Source organism: Agelaius phoeniceus, chromosome 12, assembly GCF_051311805.1.
Source record: "Agelaius phoeniceus isolate bAgePho1 chromosome 12, bAgePho1.hap1, whole genome shotgun sequence".
Lineage (NCBI taxonomy): Eukaryota > Metazoa > Chordata > Aves > Passeriformes > Icteridae > Agelaius > Agelaius phoeniceus.
In genome coordinates this window covers 1,119,776-1,140,927 of record NC_135276.1, presented here as the reverse complement: position 1 = coordinate 1,140,927, position 21,152 = coordinate 1,119,776, and the positions used below count along the sequence as shown (strand labels likewise).

The following is a 21,152-nucleotide window of genomic DNA, read 5'->3' as shown; positions in this document are numbered from 1 at the left end:
AGAAATAGAAGAAGAATCTAAACAGAAAGCCCCAGCACTAGAGGAAGTGCTGACTCCAGAGGGACAAATTCTGCTCTATGTTTTTAAAAATTGTTCCTTTATCTCAGCAGATGCAGGACTTGTATACTCCATGTAGGACTTCAGTGATCCTTGTGAGTCCCTCGCAACCCAGGATATCCTGTGATCGTATGAATTTTAACAGCAGTATCTATATTGATGAGTTTCAATTTTTATTTGAAGTGCAGAATTTTGGAATTTCTCCTCAGTAGCATCTCTTCTTATCTACTAACCAGCAAATGTTCCTTTAGAGTGATCCCTGAAGCAGCTGCTTCTTCAGGTATCTTTAAAGACTTGGCTGCACAATCATGAACACTGTTATTTATGTCTATAGAGTATTGGAACTGTGAATACACCGCTCTGAGTAAATGTCACCCCCTGATCAATAGCAGCTCATCAGACCTAATCGTACCTTGAAGAAGGGCTGTTTAAAAATGTCTTTATAAATCAGAGAGGAATTGCTGAGATGATGAACTAGTCAAACAGAAACTCTTGACCACAACTTTCTGTGGTACAAGAATTGAATTCTGACAATTTTCCACCGAAAAAGACTCAAATTCTAAGGCATTACTGATCAAAGCACCTGCAGCCCTAGAACTGCTTGGAGTTTCTTCTAAATTATTCAAATACCATAAATTAAACAGCTGGACTCTGCACCAATCTGCTCTGAGCTGATTATATAAAATGGCACCATATGGATACTCAAGTATTCCCAGGCATGTCACAGAGGTCAGGCTGAAAGAGCCGGGGAATGCTGATCTGAAACACTGAAGTCATCTTGGCTGCTCACAAGTCTTTCTTTTGTCAAAGGATGGTCATGGCAGGTCTTCCCAAATCTGAAGCCACCCTTCATTCTTTCATAAAGAGTGACATTTTCATAATAATTAAAAAAGTAAAAAGAGCAAAGGCACACATTAACCAACACTACAATACTGTCAGACAGCAAAGTTTATTTTTTATTAATTTGATTTATTGGCTCACAAACCTGAGATCTCTCAAATGACATTCAACTATTTTCACTCATAAAAATATTTTAACTGTATTTGTTAAAATTTAGGATAAAAACAGCTGCTGAAATACTGTAATATTTGTGGAGACAGAATATGATTTTTTCACATTGTTCTAACAAAAGAGTTCAAACAAGTAAATGCATTAGGGGGTAAAATAACCTCTGTTCAGGTAACTGGGGAGAATACTGAAGGATGTGTTTAAAATTACACCAAAACTCTTTTTCTAACCAAAGCCACTGCACCTCAAATTCCTCTGAGCATTTTCCTCTTTCAAGGCATTAGTCAACCATCTGTTGATTATTTAAAACTCAAAGCAATTCACATGGTATCACTTCTAAGGCAAGTCTTACCAAAAAAAAAAAAAAAAAATCTGAATTATTTCTTGTTATCAGTTATCAGTTTCTTCTCAGATATTTTTAAAGGATCAATTTGAGCAACTGCTAATAAGTAATTTCTGTATATCCAGGAGGTTAATTGGTTTGTTTTAGTTAAGCTATTAGATCTTTCTTTGCTCTATCTCCTGTGTTTTCTTCTTTAATTTTTGATGCTATGTCATGGAAAAACATTGATTTCTTCCATCATAATGAACAGAAGTACAAACATAGTCACATATTCACGTGAACACATCAAAATTAGACAGAATTTGAATATGATGTTATAGTTTATCACCCTTCCACGCCTTCATGAAAATATAATTTGAATGACAGCATTCCTACTATTTTTATTTTTTTTTATCACAGTGAATATAATAAATTTTAAACTGAAGAAGCAGCAGAATAAACCACAGAGCAAAGCCCTCAAAACTGAGTTCAGGAGTGCAGCCAAAGGACCATAACACAAGAAAACTCCACTAAAAAAGTCTATGAGAAAGAATGAACAGAAAAAAATTCTAAAATCCAAACTCCTATTTTCAGAAATAAGCTAGAGATATTTCCTTCCTACCGGCTGACCACTATTCAACCGACCCTGTCTAAACATGCTGAACCTTCTCCATTACAAAGCTTAACATTTTATTTACTTATTTATTGAAATATGAATTTATATGAACATGTATTTATCATTATCAACAGTTATTACCAGAAAAACAGGTCCCTACAATTTTAACTTCATTACTGTATCTGTTGGTAGATCAAATTAAAATTGCATATGTCTTTCAGAGAAATTATTTCAGTATTATCTCACCAAAATAAAATCTTCAAAAAAATAAAAATCATGACTTTGTGACTATTTTTCACATTTTAAGAGCATGTTTTTAAAGGGAAAATATTCTTTGACTGTTAGTGACAGTAGTCTTCAAATCAGTGATTTCTGAGAGGCTGAATTTTTATGCCTCTGTCCAATGGTCAAGAGGAGTGGTTGCAAAAATTAGAGTAATTCAGCAGCCTCTTTGCTTTTCTATTTTTATATTTTTCTTTATTTTTTAAACTTCCTTAGCAGGAATAAGTAATTATACAAGGATCAATATACTTTTTATTAGATGATCCCAGTTTCCTTTTATCCATATTAAATGTTCATTATAGGAAGCTCAAAATCCGTATGGATTTTTAAGGTACTTGAACTTGGCCCAAGGATTCCTTTGTCATTGGTTAAGAGAAGAAAATGGAAAGACTGAATGACTACACAATTCCCAATTCCTTAACAATAAATAAAAGAAAAATAGAGAAATGATGATCTAGAATATGTGAATTACTATCTCAGCTCCATGCCCAGTCCACTGACTGTTCTCTCATCCTGCTGGAATTCCTTCTGGTGATACTTTATCCAGAGTTCTCCTCAGTCGTTGGCACTTCTCTTCATTCCTAATCAAAAATTTTAGCCCTGGAAACTACCAGGCAGATGTTGGAGGTACTGTTGGAAGAAAAATTACTTCAATCTAATTTTTTGTGTTGATCCACATAAGCCGTAATTTTTTGCCCCTAAACATACACCAGTGTACATTAAATATTTTGTTTAAGAATTTTGTTACCTGACTTCAGAATACAGAGTGTAGCAGACTCTATGGAGCTTACGAGAACTCCATGGAGGATTGAGACTTAACAGTAGGAACTGCTGAGTCATGATGAGACAGTAAAATAAGCTCCTGTCTTCTACCCCTCACCCCATAGCTTATCTCTGTAACCCCATAGGCCACTTTTCCCTGACCTTTACTATTGGACAAGTTTGGATCCCCCTATACCCTATAAAAAGGGGCTGTTTTAGCCTATTTGGCAGAAGAAGAGCTTTCACTGGAACCCTTCACAGACTCCTCAATAAACCATTGCTGTAGAAGCGCCAGGACCTCTCCTTCTCCTCTCTCATGTCTGCTTCTGCCTCAGCCAAAGGTGCCCTAGCAAGCAATCAAAGAGATGAAATCCTGGGAGAGCTGATAATCACTAAAGAGCTGACAATCTGAGCTTGCTAAGGGTAGCTGGCAGCTGCGAGCAGACTGGGTATTTGGGCACTCTGTCTCCCAGAGGGACTGAGTTATCCAGACTATCCTGGATTGCTCGGTGATAAGGCCAAGATCAGGGTCTTATCAACAGAGTGCTTTAATACGGGCTTTATTCAGTGTTTAACAACTACTTTTTGATTTTAAAAAATATAAGTTATTTGAAACTTATTTAGTTTATACAAAAAAAATTAAAGCAAACCACATCGGCATTTCAAATTATTAACATCCTGGTCACCTCAGAAGTGTTGTGAAAGGCTAATTTATTTTATTGCTCTGTAACTGCTGTGTGTTCAAACAGGATAATACCACTGACTAATTGACATGACCACAATTACACCAAGTAATCTCAGAGAAATATCAACATGGAAGCCAGCAAGCAGCTGTAACCATGACATCAAAGCTCTAAACAAAATAATATCTGGATTAAAATGAAAACACAATCCAAAGGCAGAACACAAATAAAGAGAATAGTTCTTACTGAGCACAGGAACAGGTTTCCCAGAGAAGACAAGGAATCTCCATTCTGACAGGACAAGAACACCACAGACCCTGAATCTTTCTACAACATTTCTCAATATGTATGAAAGTAATTTGTTCTTTTTCACCTGTTTTAAGCAGTCTTAATGAAGGTTGTCTGGGCTCAATACATATAAAAATTAAATGAAAAATGAAATTACATTAAGCATATATCAATTTATACGAATTTGCTTTGAGCTTCATTTTTATTCAAGTAGCCTGTAAACTTAAGAGAAAACCGTTGTCAGAAGGATAAAAATTAGAGTAAATTATTTTCATTTTTCTTGGCAGAGGCTTCATACATAGAATTTCCCAGAGTTTACAGCTAATTTAGTGAGTTAGTCCACTGAATTTTCTGAATTAGAGTTTGGTCTACAATTTACTGATAGAGTACAGCACCATACCTGCCATCAAGCAGGTTTTATAATACCCATATTCAAGATTTTGAACTTCTCTTTTAGTGTAGTATGTTGTAGTGCGTTCTTATATTTTGTAATACTTTGAAGGAGTTGGTTTTGTATCCCCATGTTTTTCCCAAATGGCTTGTCCCAGACTGTACCCCCCCCTCTCCTTTTCCCTCTACTTGTGTTAGCCCTTTCCTGGGATAAGAGCTCCAAAACCCCCACCCTGGCTCTCTGTCAGTCACCTCGACATCCCAGCCCCCTACCTAGAAGTTTCGGTCCAAGTTGTCGAGTGATTAGCCAGGGGCCAAGGGTCAACCCCCCAAGTCCTGCCCCATACGCCGTTTTGTATGTCTGTCCCCCCAGCACCCATCCCCCAGAGATACCTATTGGTCAGTAGGATTTTATCTATGTTAGTTTCCTCCCCCCTTTAAATGTAAGCTCCAAACGTCCCCCAGTGCTCTCGGCAGGAACCCCCTGAGGTATAGGAGCTCCCTCGGGACTCCTTAATAAAACCTTGGAATACCCCCTGCTGGGAGTCGGCCCCTTTCCTCTTCCACCGACGTCTCGGTCGTCTCTGCTGCAGCAAAGGCAACCAGCCTGAGTGCCCTCAGCACCCTCGGGGCACAGAGAGTGTCTCCCCGCAGTCGGCCGTGGTGGGGTCACCCCCCCCACTCTCTGCCGACCCGGGTAAGGCCCAGGGACTTGAGAGGCTTGCAGAGAGACTGAGACAGCTTGGCGCCCAGCCGTGGGGCTCTGGGACCATTCCAGGAGCCCACGGAAAGGGGCTCGGACATACTTTCAGTCTGTTCGATAAGCCTTCGGCCGGCAAGCTACCTCAGGAAAGAAAAAACTCCGTTTTAGTGAGTTGCTCTCCTGTGGACGAAGCTGGGAGCTTCTTATGTACCCTAAGAAGTCAGCTTTAGGTGGAAATCGACAACCCAGGCTTTTTCGTTCCCCTCTCCTGCAGTTGGATTGGTAAGTTTTACCCTTCTCTTGTTTTTCCCCTCTTTGGGAGGGGGTGTTTCCCTGCCCTTTTGTTCTCAGCCCCGCCGCGGAGGGCTGAAGTTTTTTTTTTTCTCTATTGTGGGCAGACTGCCAGCTGTAGGCTTTTCTCCTCTCCCCCCCCCCCCACCTGGGTTGCTGAAATTTGAGATACAAATTTAAAATCAGAGCCAAAATGGGTGCTAGGCTTTCTGTATCTCACAAGGGTGTCTATTATCATCTCTTAAACATTCTTAAGAGTGAAAAAATCCGATTTTCAAAAACAGATGTTAAACAGTTCGTCAGATGGCTTTTCCTTCACTTCCCCGACGTGTCCACTGAAAATCTCAGTGATTTGGCTTTTTGGGACAAAATTGGTAGTGAATTATTGAAGGCAGGGAAAGCAGGAGACATATCTCCGTCAAAATTTGCTTTTTTAGCCCTGCAGATAAGAAATGTTGTAAAATTTAATTTAAAGACGCAAGAACAGCCATCTGGCAACAGTTTCAATATCTCTGTTTCCCAAAAACCCGATCTACCCCCCTCCGAGTTCGGTTCTCCCTCCCCCACTCACCTTCCCCCACTCCCAGCCGCTGCACAAACCCCTGCTCCCCCCCCGAGACTCCCTGTCTCCAACCCGGACACTTCTGCCCTGAATTCCCGAAATCCCACCCTCCCCCCTGCTTCCACAAGTTATAATACCGTGTCTCACAACCTTTGTGCCCGCCTCGGTACCCCCCAGACGCGCCCGGTAACTTCTCAGGACCATAATGGCGGACACCACGTGGCAATGGTGGTTTCCTCGCTTTCCCAGAATCCCTTTCGCTCTCCCAACAACCCATTCTGCTCGGAGCACCCCGCCCCCGAAACCCGCCCTCCCGCCCTTCCCCCGTCTCCTCCTCCGGCCCCTCCTCCGGCTCCTCCCGCCCCGGCCCCGGCCGCCCCTCCTGCCCCCGCCCCCTCAGAGCTCTGCCCGCCCGCCGCGGGCTCCCTCCGCCCCCCCCCACGGCCCGCCCTCCGGCCCTCAGACCAGTGTAACAAGAGACTCTGTTGCTGGGAGACCCAACCCGGAAACAGGACAGTCCTTTTCTGCTGCCCCTGTCTCATATATTCCAGATGCCACCGGGGCATTCCAGCCAAATTATAGCCCCCTTTCTGTTGCTTCTGTTAAGGAACTAGCCAAAGCCCAAAAAGATTTTGGGAGATCAAGTGAATATTTTAGAGGGCTCCTTAAAGCTACATTATTCGCTCACATTCTAACCCCTGCTGATATAAAACACCTTTTTTCCTGCCTGTTATCCTCTTCTGAATATCTCTTGTGGGAAGTTGCATGGCAAAAAGGATTGAGAGCAATTTTACCAGCTCTGTGGGCTGATGAAGCTACTGCTCGTGATGTTTATGGTAATATGTTATCCCTCGATCATCTCTGTGGACAGGGGGGTTGGGAAGACGCCGTGATCCAGGCAGAAAGCATTCCCACAAGGGCTTTCAGAGAAGGTGCTAGAGCAGCTGAGAAAGCTTTCTTTGGGCTCCGTCCTAGTATTCCAATTGAAAATTATTTGAAAATAACACAATCTCCATCTGAGTCCTTTTTGAGTTTTGTGGAAAGGTTGAGAAAAGCTGTTGAATTGCAAGTTCAGAATGAAGGAGCCAGGATGGAAATCCTCACCGAGATTGCTAAAGAAAATGCCAATGAGAAGTGCAAAGCTGCTATCCTCAGCCTGCCTCTTGACCCAACGCCTACGCTGCAGGCCATGCTTGAAGTGTGTGAGAAGAAAGTTACCATCACCCTCGCTGACACCGACGAGAGACCAAAACCACAGAGGAGGATTGCTGCAGTGGAAACCCCTGAGCCATCATTCACCAGCCAGCTCCAGCATGTCACGATGCCACAAGAGAGAATCTCCAGCTCTAATAGACCTTGCCATCTTTGTGGGAAGTTGGGGCATTGGATGCCGGACTGCCCTCTGAAAAAGCAGTTTTTAGATTTTAAATACAATATGCTTAAAAACCAGAATTGCCCAAAGGACCACCTCTCAAAAAACTGAGTAAAGAGCGCTCCTTTCCCCAGCGCTATGACAAAAATAGGGTGGGCTCAATTCAAGTACGGGGGAGGGAAAAGAAATCTAGTGTAAAAGATGTACAGGTGCCAAGCGAGGCACTGGCTTTGAACAAAACAGAACATTCATTTCATTGGAATAATCCCAGACCAATCTTAACCACTGACTCTTCCCATAACCCTTACAGGCTGGCGTTGACCGAACCTCTCCATCTCAGAGACACTAACTGGCATTTCATATCTGTTAACCCTGAACAACCAGGTACTTGGACACAGCTTTGCCAGAAGCGTCACAGTAAGTATGTCGTCCTTGGGGACACAAAACACACACCCCAAGAAATTATTATTCCTCCGGGTCTCATATCATCAGACCCGAAACAATTTGTCATATGGCTTCACTGTACTCATCCACCCGTGTACTTGCCCAAAGGCCAAATCATAGCCCAAGCCATCCCAGTACCTGAGCCTCCATGGGACCAGGAGCAAGCAAACACCCTCAGAGGTAAACTCCATCCCAATGTCTGCTGGACTCAGGTATTGGGAAAAGAAAAACCCAAGCTATCATGTGGGTTACACCGTGGTGGCGAGTACAAGTCCATACAAGGACTTCTAGATACTGGAGCAGATGTCACGATTATTCCATCTAAAGAGTGGCCATCACACTGGGAACTGCAAAACGTAGCAGGACACGTGCAAGGTGTAGGGGGAATTCAATTGGCAAGACAGTCAAAAAACGTTGTTCAAATTGAGGGACCCAATGGCAAAATAGCTTCCATTCGCCCGTTTGTTTTAGACTACACAGAGCCCCTCTGGGGCAGAGATTTAATGGTTCAATGGGGAACCACAATTGACATCCCAGAAAACCCGCAGGTTTTTCGGGGAGCGGTCGCTGAGGTGCGCCACGCCCAAAAATTGATTTGGAAAACTGATACTCCAATAAGGGTAGTTCAGTGGCCGCTCAACAAAACCAAATTAAAGGCGCTTGAAGAACTTGTACAAGAGCAGTTAGAAAAAGGTCACATTGTGGAGACCACGTCGCCGTGGAATTCGCCTGTCTTTGTCATTAAAAAACCAAACAAAGACAAGTGGAGACTACTCCATGACCTCCGTCAAATCAACAACGTTATTGAGGACATGGGCTCCCTACAACCAGGGATGCCCTCACCAAGCATGCTTCCACAAAATTGGTCTTTAGCTGTAATTGACATCAAAGATTGTTTTTTTCACATTCCCCTACATCCTGACGATGCTCCGCGTTTTGCCTTCTCGGTTCCCACCATTAACCTGGAGGCCCCAATGAAGAGATACCATTGGACGACCCTCCCTCAGGGACTAAAAGTCAGTCCTGTGATTTGCCAGAGGTATGTCTCTTCCTTGTTGTCTCCAGTCCGTGAAGCTGCAGGAGATTCCATCATCCTGCACTACATGGATGACATCCTGGTGTGTGCCCCAAGTGATGACATGCTTACTCACACACTTGACCTGACAATCAATGCATTGGTTGCTGCAGGGTTCGAGCTCCAAGAAGAAAAGATTCAAAAGATGCCACCTTGGAAGTACCTGGGCCTTGAAATTGGAAAGCGGACCATTGTGCTGCAAAAATTGACTATCAAACATGATATCAAAACCTTAGCGGATCTCCATCAACTCTGTGGATCCTTAAATTGGGTGAGACCTTGGCTAGGCATTTCCACCGAAGACCTAGCCCCCCTTTTCAATTTGTTAAAAGGGGGAGATGACCTTAGTGCTCCTAGGACCCTCACCCAGGAGGCGAAAACCGCACTAGAGAAAGTTCAGGAAATCATGTCTACTAGACAGGCCCACAGGTGCCAGCAGGGTCTCCCCTTCAAATTTATCATCTTAGGCAAACTGCCACATCTCCATGGTATGATTTTTCAGTGGGAAACTGTCCAGGCAAAGAAAAAGGACCAGGTCAAGAAAGATCCCCTCTTAATTATAGAGTGGGTCTTTCTCAGTCACAACAGGTCAAAAAGGATGACAATGCCACAGGAGCTGATGGCAGAATTGATCCGGAAAGCAAGGATACGGATCAGAGAATTGGCAGGGTGTGACTTTGACTGCATTTACATTTCCTTAAACCTGAAATCAGGCCATTTGTCTCAAGCAATGCTAGAGCAATTTTATCAAGAGAATGAAGCCTTGCAATTAGCCCTAGATAGCTACACAGGCCAAATTTCAATTCACAGACCGGCCCACAAAATTTTCAACTCAGATGTTCAGTTTTCATTATCACTGACAAGTATTCAGAGCAGGACACCTCTAAAAGCACTGACAGTTTTTACTGATGCGTCTGGTGCGTCTCACAAGTCAGTGGTAACTTGGAAAGATCCCCAAACTCAACAGTGGGAGGCAGATATTGCCAAGGTGGAAGGATCACCCCAAATTGCTGAGTTGGCTGCTGTAGTCAGAGCTTTTGAGAAGTTTCCTGAGCCTTTAAATGTAGTTACTGATTCAGCTTATGTTGCAGGTGTAGTGTCTAGGGCAGAGAATGCTGTGTTGCAAGAAGTCTCCAACATTCCTTTATATGAATTACTTTCTAAGTTAGTAAGAATTATTTCTGGCCGAGAACACCCATTTTATGTGATGCATGTTAGGTCACACACAGACCTGCCGGGGTTCATTGCAAAAGGTAACCGGAAAGCTGATGCCCTTGCGGCTACAGCCAAGATGGCCCCGCTCCCAGATGTATTCCAACAAGCAAAGATCAGTCATCAATTTTTTCATCAGAATGCACCTGCCTTGGTCCGGCAATTCCATCTGAAGCACAAACAAGCCCAGGCCATCGTAGCCACCTGCCCTTCTTGTCAAAATCAGTCACTACCTACCTTAAGTGCAGGTGCAAACCCTAGGGGCTTGCAGAGCTGCGAAGTGTGGCAGACAGATGTAACCCACATCCCATCATTTGGCAGATTTAAATATGTCCACGTCTCCGTGGATACCTTTTCTGGTGCCATCTACGCTTCTGCCCACACAGGGGAAAAAGCCAGTGAGGTAAAGAAGCATTTCATGCAAGCCTTTTCCACATTAGGAATCCCTAAGGTCATCAAAACAGACAATGGCCCAGCGTACAAGTCCAAAGACCTTCAGAGCTTCCTGCAGCAATGGGGAATAGAACACAAAACAGGCATCCCCTATTCCCCGACAGGCCAAGCTGTGGTGGAGAGAGCCCATCAGAACCTAAAAAAGGTTCTTCACCGACAACGTGAAGTGATGAAAACAGAGACCCCTCAAATCCAGCTGTCCAAAGCGCTGTTCACACTGAACTTTTTGAACTGTACCTTTGAAAACCTTAACCCACCTATTGTAAGACATTTTAACGAGAACAGTCAGCACAAATTAAAGGTGCGTCCGCCAGTCCTCATAAAGGACCCTGAAACTTGGAAAATAGAGGGGCCCCATGAGCTCGTAGTCTGGGGTAGGGGGTATGCGTGCGTATCCACTCCCTCAGGCTTGAGATGGATCCCCTCCAGGTGGGTGAGACCGTACATTCCTAAGGTGTCAAAGGACAAAGCTGCAACACAGGTAGCCAGTGCCTGCTGGAGGAGGAAGCGCCGTCAGACTCTCTAAAGTTAAATTGTTGTTACCTGGACCTCATCCCTAACATTTTTTATTTTCAGTTTTAGTGTTTTCCTTTGATCTGAACTCAGCCCTGGTGTCATCAGAATGAGTCCCATCCTTCCGTTGCTTCTGTTGACAGCCGTCCATCCAGGTCAGATGTGGATCGTTCCACAACCCCAAGCAAATGTGTGGACCACCCTCGCCAGAGTCCTCAACCAAGACCACATTTGCCTGTCAGCCTCTTCTGTGTCTGACCCGATGTCCACTTGCCTTGTGGGGATCCCATCTAAATATGATGAATTTCCGCCAACATTAGCTGCTCCCCTTCCCCCAGTATATAATCCGTTATCCCCTTGGTCAAAATTAATTGATAGACAAGCAGTAGCAGAAAAAGAACCCCAAGAATTTGAACTCCTTGGTTCTGCCAAGGCATTCTATTGTGTTCAGTTTACGTTTACACCAAAAGATCAAGTAGATTTGTACCATGAAGTCAAACAGTTTAAAGTGAATTATACAGCAAAAATTTGGTGTAAGAAAATTTCCCAAGTAGGAATACCTTCTACCCCTGATAATAAGCCCCGTGCCCTTCCTAAGGGGTTTTTCCTCATTTGCGGGGACAGGGCATGGGCAGGCATCCCCTCTCGTCTAATCGGAGGTCCATGCACCATTGGAAAGCTGAGCCTGTTTACACCCAACAAAACCCAAATCATGGATTGGCGAACCAAAACCAACACCCGCAATTCGGCCCGCAAAAAGAGAGATTTAAGGAATCTGGACCCAAATTGTGATTCTGAAATTGTACATTGGTCCAAACCAAAAGGAGTTGCGATCACCGTGTTTTTGCCATGGGTGTCTGCAGCTAAAGCTCTAGGCGAGTTATCACATCTAGAGTGTTGGGTTGCTAAACAGGCCAATATTACATCAGCTGCACTTTCAGACCTCCTGGCAGACGATGAAACAACAAGGCAAGCCACCCTACAAAATCGGGCTGCAATTGATTTTCTCCTCTTGCTACATAACCATCGTTGTGAGGAGTTTGAAGGTCTCTGTTGCCTGAATCTGTCATCCAAAGCTGAAAATGTCCACAAAATCATCGGGAAGATGCAACAAATGGTCCAAGACATCAAGCAAGAAACAGCAGACTGGATGGATGGACTCTTTCAGGGATGGGGACTCTCGGGCTGGGTCAAATCCATTTTGAAATCTGTATTTTTAGTTTTGCTTGTTCTTCTTGTTATTTTGATCAGTTTTGGGATCATCAAGAGCATTGTGACCAAACTGATCTCGAAAGCTATTTCCCCTTTAGAGGTCAATCAGGTGACTGTCCCCACCTCTTCTGAGGAAGGGACAGAAACCTCTGCAGAACTTACCAAACAGCCTTGGTTTGCTGATGGTTGATAGCACTCCGAGCTGAAATTTAATGTTTAGGTGCCTCTTCCTTTTTTATTTAAACGAAAAGAGGGAGATGTTGTAGTGCGTTCTTATATTTTGTAATACTTTGAAGGAGTTGGTTTTGTATCCCCATGTTTTTCCCAAATGGCTTGTCCCAGACTGTACCCCCCCCTCTCCTTTTCCCTCTACTTGTGTTAGCCCTTTCCTGGGATAAGAGCTCCAAAACCCCCACCCTGGCTCTCTGTCAGTCACCTCGACATCCCAGCCCCCTACCTAGAAGTTTCGGTCCAAGTTGTCGAGTGATTAGCCAGGGGCCAAGGGTCAACCCCCCAAGTCCTGCCCCATACGCCGTTTTGTATGTCTGTCCCCCCAGCACCCATCCCCCAGAGATACCTATTGGTCAGTAGGATTTTATCTATGTTAGTTTCCTCCCCCCTTTAAATGTAAGCTCCAAACGTCCCCCAGTGCTCTCGGCAGGAACCCCCTGAGGTATAGGAGCTCCCTCGGGACTCCTTAATAAAACCTTGGAATACCCCCTGCTGGGAGTCGGCCCCTTTCCTCTTCCACCGACGTCTCGGTCGTCTCTGCTGCAGCAAAGGCAACCAGCCTGAGTGCCCTCAGCACCCTCGGGGCACAGAGAGTGTCTCCCTGCAGTCGGCCATGGTGGGGCTGCACCCCCCACTCTCTGCCGACCCGGGTAAGGCCCAGGGACTTGAGAGGCTTGCAGAGAGACTGAGACAGTAGTATAAATAGTTTTTTAAACTTTTCTATGTAGTTTCTTAATTTTTTTAGGTTCAATGTTCATGAACAAACAACACAAAGTATCTGAGTTATGCACTGAAAGTGAGAATATGATTATTAATAAAGTAGATACAGATGTGAGGAATAAGGTACACATTTTTTATAATTTTGTATTTCTTCATATTAAATATTAATTCATTAAGACATGGGTATTTTATGTGATCTTAGCAAAAGTTAACTGAGTTCCTTCATTTTCTTCTCAGAAGTAGAATACAATTCTAATTCTCACCTCTTGCATACTACACTCTCTTCATGGCAAGGATGAATCTGCTGAGAAATGAAGGGCGTCATGACTTGATGTTTTTATTTATTTTTTTAGTAGTCAAGTTGTGCATTATTTCAGCACCTTCTATCAAAACTGCCATTCCTGACTTCATTACTAGAAGTTTCATGGTCATTAATAATACATTTATGTAGTAGTACTTTGGTAGGTAGATTGGAGTTATCAATGCAGGACTACACTGACAATGGTGTTCCATATTCCAGACTATCTCTGCTGGGATGAGAGGCTGGGAGAGCTGGGATTGTTCACCTGCACAGGAGAAGCTTTGGGCTGAGCTCAGGGTGGCCTTGCAGGGCCTGAAGGAGCTGCAGGAAAGATGGAGAGAGACAATTGCCAAGGGCTGGAGGGACAGGAGCCAGGGAATGGCTGCCAGTGCCAGAGGGCAGGGCTGGATGGGATCTTGGCAATGAGGAATTGTTCCCTGGGCAGGGTGGGCAGGCCCTGGCACAGGGTGCCCAGAGCAGCTGGGGCTGCCCCTGGATCCCTGGCAGTGCCCAAGGCCAGGCTGGACATTGGGGCTGGGAGCAGCCTGGCACAGTGGAAGGTGTCCCTGCCAGGGGACCCCTGGCAGGGGTGGCACTGGATGAGCTTTATGGTCCATCCAGTTCAAACCATTCTGTGATTCAATCAATGTCCCAAAGATGTTGCATTCCCGTCACCCAGCCAAGCCCCTGAACCAGCATCAGCGACAGGCCCTACTGTGATCTGAACTCTGTATTCACAGATTTTTCCCCAGCATTTCCTCTAATGCTACAGGATTCAGGGGTTATATTTTCAACTTTTAAAAAAGAAGTTCTCAGTTAAGTTTTCACTGAACTTTAAAGCTCTTACACAAGATATTTAAATAAAATAATTTCTGGTATGCTGCATTTATTAATATTTAATTTTTAGTGATATAATCTCTTTACCCCAATAGAACTGAAAGGATTACTCAGCTATGTGGTTTGCTCAGCTCTGTGTTATGCTTTATTCAAAGTTTTAACAACTAAAAAAGCTCAGAAACACAATTAGCTGCTTATTCCCACTTTGCATTAACCTTCAACTTTAGGCAGCCTCCCACAAAATTCAGGATCATCTCCTGATTCATATCTTATACATGGGTGCATTTACCACATTTTTTCAACATAAGAACTCTAAGCACTCTGCATTCTGGAAAAGATGCAGTTGAGCAGATGCCTCACATATGGGAGTGTATTATTTTAAAGATTGAAATACAAGCCCTTGTAAAGATCTAAACTTCATCCATTCTGAAAGTTTCCAAAATCTACTTAAGTCATGTAAGATTAATTACTCCAAGCAAAATGGTTCTTTCTCTTTGCTTTAGGTCAAGAGATGGAAAGTTAAAACAAAATTTCATAACTTTTGCAACTAATTAATTACAATTCTAGCACAAATATTTCAACTTTCAGTGAAGAGCAGAAGATGCCACAGAACATTCTAGATTTCCAGGCACCATGAATTACTCTTTTTTTAACTTCAAGAAACAACTATAGAATGCTGCTCTGCCTGTGGTGCTTACATGGAACAGGAAAATAAGAACTGCAATTTATATAACCAGAATTATTCATTTACACTGGTGTATAAAGCAACAAATATCAACATGTCTGTGATGTGCAAGGGCTATTGAATGACAAACTCTATAAAAGAGAGTATTTGGCATTTCTTGGAGAATGAGAATAGACCTAACCAGAAAAATTTCTTACCATTTTTTACAAATGTCTTGTTCTTGCTGTGTTTTTCTCAAGGGAAGATGAGAACTTTGCAGGAGCACAGAGTGGGCTAAAAGGAAGCAGTAGAGGCAGTTCATGATCTTATTGCATGAGAGATGTATCTCTTATTATAGTGTGAGATAGGACCTTGAAAGGAACTTTTGAGTGTTGCTACACCAAAAATAATAGTTAAAAGTAAGATTTCAAGAACCCCTTCTGGACTGTTCCCTCAGCTTCTCCTTGGCTTCTTTAGTAGCAGGATAAGGATGTCCAAATGCTTCATCTGGTAGCCATGAAAAGAAACAAACAAATAAACAAACAAAACAGTTATAGAGTCATGGAATTAAAAAGAGATTCACAAGAATCATCCAGTCCAACTCCTGTCCCTGCACAGACACCCCAACAATTCCTGCATAGACACCCCAGCAATCCATCCTGTGCCTGAGAGTGTTGTCCAAATGCTCCTGGAGCTCTGGCAGCCTTGGAGTTTCCTGACTGAAGTTCAGACTCTAAAAGGTGCTCAGCATCAACAAGAATGAAGTGTCTAAGCAGAGAATGTTTTATCTGAAAGTCTGATTTTGTTGATTTTTAAGCTTCAATAAGGTAAAATTTGCTCTACTGGAAGAGATGTCCCAACTTACATTCAAACAGCTTTTCCTCTTTAAAAGGTGTTTGTATTTTAATTTCATAATAAAATATCAGTGGATGTTTTTAAAAATTCTAAAGCATGATGCTACAAATTTTCGGGAGCTCTTGCACTTTTATAAAACATATTTGAGCTGTTCCTAAAACAAACTGGGGAAGAGAAAATGTTCCAAAGCTCACTTTACTTCAGGATATTGTACAACATCTGGACAAAAAGTCCTCCAGTTATCAGCAAGCCTCTATGCTGCAGTAAGGGGATTACCAGAAAAAGTTCCTCACTGTCATTCTTAAGCTGAAATGAGTTTAGGAGTTAATCTTTTATTATATTATCTTCAATAAGATTTCTGCTAAATGCTGCAGATTGTATTTCCTTTACCTAGCTTGAAAAAAGTTTACATTTCCATGCTCATTTAAATGTTTTGGGTAAAGATGAGCTGTGCTCCCCTCACCTAGAGGGAAAAATCTGTCCAGATTCCAATGTGTTCATGATGTGCAAAGGTACACCTTCCCTCCCTCCAGTACTCTCCTGACACAGGCATGGAATTGTTACCAGCTGTCTGCAAACAGATGGTTTTGCTTTGAAACAGAGCTGGGGCCAGCAGACAGAGGATCCAAGGGAAGATAGACCACCCAGCTGTTCAAACCTGTCCCTCTTAGTTTGTCGATTTTTTGTTGGGGTTTTTTTGGGGCTTTTTTGTTTGTTTGTTTGTTTGGTAGTTTGGGTTTTTTTGGGTTTTGGGGTTTTTTTTGTTTTTTTTTTTTTTTTTTTTTGTGTTTTGGGGTTTTTTTTTCCTTTTTTTAAAACTAATATTTAGGTGATAGCAATATTCACAAACTTGACTTTTCCACTGTAAGGACCACTGACGTTTTCATTGTAAGGAAAGATTAGCAAGAGCATCTGCTAATGGAGATACATCTCCTTGTTCCTTGCCTCATTGTGGAAAAGGCCCTCAGTTCCCCCCTTTCCTGCAGCTGCAGATCAGAACAGAAGGAATTCTGAGTGCTGGTACAGGTGAGACACTTGTAGCTAGACATATTTTCTGCAACTATTTCAATTTATGTGCTGAGCATGGAATAAAAAATATATTAAAAATTGCAGCAATTGTTATATAAGTAGAATTTTTACAGCACAGCAGGGCCAGGAGCTCCTGGAGCTGAGCAAGGGCCTGGAGCATCTCGGCGCCCAGGAAAGGCTGAGGGAGCTGGGGCTGCTCAGCCTGGAGAGGAGCCCCAGCTGAGAGGGGCCCTCAGCCCTGGGTGTCCCCGTGTGCAGGGAGGGGCAGAGCAGGGCCCAGGCTCTGCTCCGGGCCCAGCCATGGCCCCAGAGCCACGGGCAGGGCTGAGCCCAGGAGCTGCCCCTGCCCATGCCCAGAGCTCCTGCCCTGGGCAGTGCCCAGCCCTGAGCAGGTGGTGCACAGAGGCTGTGCAGGCTCCTGCCTGGGGGTACTGCAGAGCCACACGGACACACTGCTGTGCCCTGGGCTCTGGGATGGCCCTGCTGGAGCAGGGAGGTGCCACCAGAGCAGCCCCTGTGGGCTCTTCCAGCCTCACTCATCCCGGGATTCCATTACATTAATGTTAATTTTAATTCTAATTGCAGCAAGGCCTTGTTAGAAACTTTTGTATGCATAAGTATGTAAGAAATTTAGCCCAGGAAAGCATCAAAACAATGGCTGTAAAATCTGAATAGTTGATAGAATTGAGTAAAAGTGATATGGGAAGTGTAGCAATGCCCAGTGGCTGAAGTAAAACAAAAGCTGCTGCCTAAGGAGACATAGCACTAACATCTGGTTACATATTTAATTGAACACTTACTCCTTAAAAAGAATTTATCACTAAAATCTGTCTTCAAATTGTCAGCATGATTATTCTATAAATAAGATCATTACAGAGAAATGTTATGAAGCAGAGGCAGGCGGGTACTAAAAGAGCAAGTGCCTACAAAATAAAGGAAATGTGAGATGGCAGGAATTATGAATTTGTTGTTTGTTTGAGGGTTTTTCTCTTGTTATGGAATATTTTAGTATTGTAGCACTAACCCCACACACTGAACCAAATAACCCATACTGCTCAAGACTACTTCAGCAAATTACAATCACATGAAATCTCTTCAGAGTGGATGTGACTTGAGCTTTTCTTCAATATGTCCCCTATATTCTCCTGTAGAGCAAAGCTAAGGAAAGCCTTCTATGTTCTCAAATAACATTGATTAACCTGGCATATTCTATAGTTTGATATGTGTAAGTCATGTTTGAGAATTACACAGTAGCACACCCAGTTGCTGCAGTGTGATGCCATTTCCTGTTTCAACTATCCCAGTAGTTTCCCAGGTGTGGCAATACCTTCTCCCTTCCCCTCCTCCTTGCTAAGTGCTAAGTACTATCAGTTAATCTTATCATTCCAGCAGGGGCGTCCTGTGATTGGCAAAAGTTCAAAAGATGCCCCTCAGCCCTGGGGTCATTGGGTTAGCCAAGTGTCACTTGTCCCCTGAAACCCCGCCCCTCCCACCTGGTTGGTGCCATACCTGTCCCTTCCCTCCCCCTGCCCCCGAGCTTAAAAGACACAGAGACCATGAAGTCGGGATTCTGTGGAGCTGTTATCAAGATTCAGACATGTGTGACCCTGGAATAACACTCTGCATTAAACACTCTGCAGAATCCGTCTCCTTTTCCTTGTCACCTAGCCTGGAGCCTTTCCATCAGAGGTAAACTGAGTTTCTACCATGCCTGGACTTGTTCCAAGTGCCTAACTGCAACTTCCAGCCAGCCAAAGGTGTCTCTGAGGTGAAATACCACAGCTGCCGCCTTTGGCCCAGCAGCAAGGGTCAGACGAGCCCAGGTACATTCCACCTGGTAATATTGGGATAATATTCCAATATCTGGTGCCCAATGGGAGGCTGATCGAATCTGCAGCCCCAAGAAGTCATCTCAGAACCTCGGAAAGACTTAGGCAGTTTAGTGTCCCTTGGTAGAGCTTTGGCTGCATAGCTCTCCAGAGAGACTTTGGGACTGAATCCACAAGAAGCCTCGCGGAACGCTCTGTGCCTCTGGAAAGTGCAGCTCCTTTCTGGTGAACGAATTTTCCAGGTGAGAATAAGGGAGCCCCTCCTGCCAGTGGGGTCCTATTCAAGTGAAGAGACCAGCCTGCCTGACTTTACCAGCAACAGCTTCAATTTCAGTAAGTATTTCTGCTCCTTGGTGGGGTAGAAGCTCAAAAAACAGTCTCTGCCATGAGTTCTGTTCTGTTTTGCTCTTGTATGTAGGCTGCACAGCCCTGAGGAGCGAAAGCGATACCCTGTTAGGCTTTATCCCACTGCGGCGTGTTTTTGCCGTTTTTAGAATTGGCGGCGCCAGCTCGGAGGAGCGAGACAGCTCTGCCTCGTCCTCCCCCCAGTTCGGCAGCACAGCGTGCTCAGCTCTCACTGTGGGGGGGCTGCTCTCTCTCGGTGCGGGGGCGGGGGGTGCTCTCTACACGTGACGCGGGGCGGCCCCGGTTTCAGTTTGCTGCGCGGTGCAGGGGTCTGCTCTCTACACATGGTGCGGGGAGGCTGCATTCTCGGGGCGGGGGGGGGAGGCTTTGTCTGCCTCTCCAGCAGCAGGGCTGGTCCCGATTCTCTGCTGCTGCTGCCGCAGCAGTTTTAAAAGCAGTATAAACAGCTGCATTGTAAAAGCTTTCGTCTGATCGTTATCGCTTTTTAACCGTGGCCCTTTTAGAAATCGTAGCTGATTTTGGCTTTGTATTCGGTCGGCAGGACTTTGTTCTGTGCCATTTACATCTAAAATGGGCTCGAAGTTAAGCACAGCACAAAAAGGGATGTATTATCGTATTGTTGGAATTTTAGTCAGTGCAAATGTAAAGTTCTCTAAAGGAAAATTGAAACTGTTTATAAGGTGGCTTTTTCTACACTTCCCACAAATTTCCCCTGAAGAAGTCCACAATATTAAATTTTGGGATAAAGAAGGGCATGAATTGATAACCTTGGGACAGTCTGGAAACACATCATCAGCTAAATTTGTGTTCTGGAGTTTACAAGTTCGAACAGCCTTGCTCAAACAAAGGGAATTGGAGAAAAAGCCAAATGTTCGGCAATGTACCTCTGCTCTCCCTGTTTCTCCCGCTCCCAGCTCTAAACCTCTTACCCCAAAACTTGGTATTTTAAAGAGAGCACACTCTGCCCAATCTCTGGGAAGTCGACTCCCCGAGCTCTTTAAAATGCCTGAGTTTGTTTGTCCACAAGGCCCTGGCCAGACCGCGTGGAACCTGTTCCAAAACCCTGTGTCCCCTGCTCTGAAACCCAGAGCAGGTGTTAGCTTTCCAGAGAGCAGCAATGCCCAAAATGGCCCCCAGCCCCTAGGGGGTCCACAAGATGGAGGATGCCATGTGGCTCTATCCCAAACCTGGTCGTCTTCTTCCCAAGATCCCCTTAAGCATCCCAAAATTCTTTCCCCATCCCCCTCCCCTCCTGTTCCTCGTGACACCTTCCCTCTCCCTCCCTTACCTGCTGTACCCTCAGCTCCACCCCTCTACTCCTCCCAGGGGGTGTCTGCTGACGTGATGTCACCAAGCATCCCCGCCCCCTGTTCCCACAGTATCCCCGCCCCTTGCCAGCTCCCTGTCCCCCGCCCCCTGTTCCCATTGCATCCCGAACCCCTCCCCCATTCCCACGGTGGGGGCACGCCCACTGCACTTCCTCACAGCTGTATTTGTGATCCCATTGCTTCCGATTCAAAGGATACAGGGCAGGGAACCTCAGACCCAATACAGGGTCCCACCTTGTCATTCGTTCCTGTTTCATATCAGCCTGCAGCACGAGGAGGGGCAGCCCCAATTGCTAATTGGAGCTCTTTTGGACGACAATTGATTAAAGAGGTCTGCAAATCTCACCGAGAGTACGGCCCACACAGTCCATATTTCCGTGGCCTTTTAAATTCTGAATTGAGTTGGACTGTAGTAGTCCCACATGATTTAAAACAGCTTTTCTCACGCCTCATGACCTCTACAGAATTCAAATTATGGGAATTAGCATGGAAACAACTGCTAAAAGAAGCTCTCCCAGGCTTGCATGCTGATCCAAACACAGCGAAAGATACCAATGGCATGCCAATTACCATTGAGCATCTGTCTGGCGAGGGCCAATGGTCTTCACCCTCAATTCAAGCTACCGCAATTCCTGTAGAAACACTCGAGAAAGTAAAGGAAGCAGCTGAAAAAGCATTCTTTTCCCTCCAACCTGAGGGGCCTTTTGAGCCCTATAATAAGATCAAGCAGCTACCATCAGAGCCTTT

General features: G+C 44.4%; 1 long non-coding RNA gene across 1 annotated transcript; it reads right to left on the bottom strand.

Moving 5' to 3' along the window:
• Nucleotides 1–5,596: 5,596 nt before the first annotated feature.
• LOC143695123 (uncharacterized) lies at nucleotides 5,597–6,235 on the bottom strand. The gene is made up of 2 exons (XR_013184060.1): nucleotides 6,102–6,235; nucleotides 5,597–5,841 (listed from the first exon to the last, which is right to left on the bottom strand). It is a non-coding gene; the product is annotated as an uncharacterized LOC143695123 (long non-coding RNA).
• Between the last annotated feature and the right edge of the window lie 14,917 nt (nucleotides 6,236–21,152).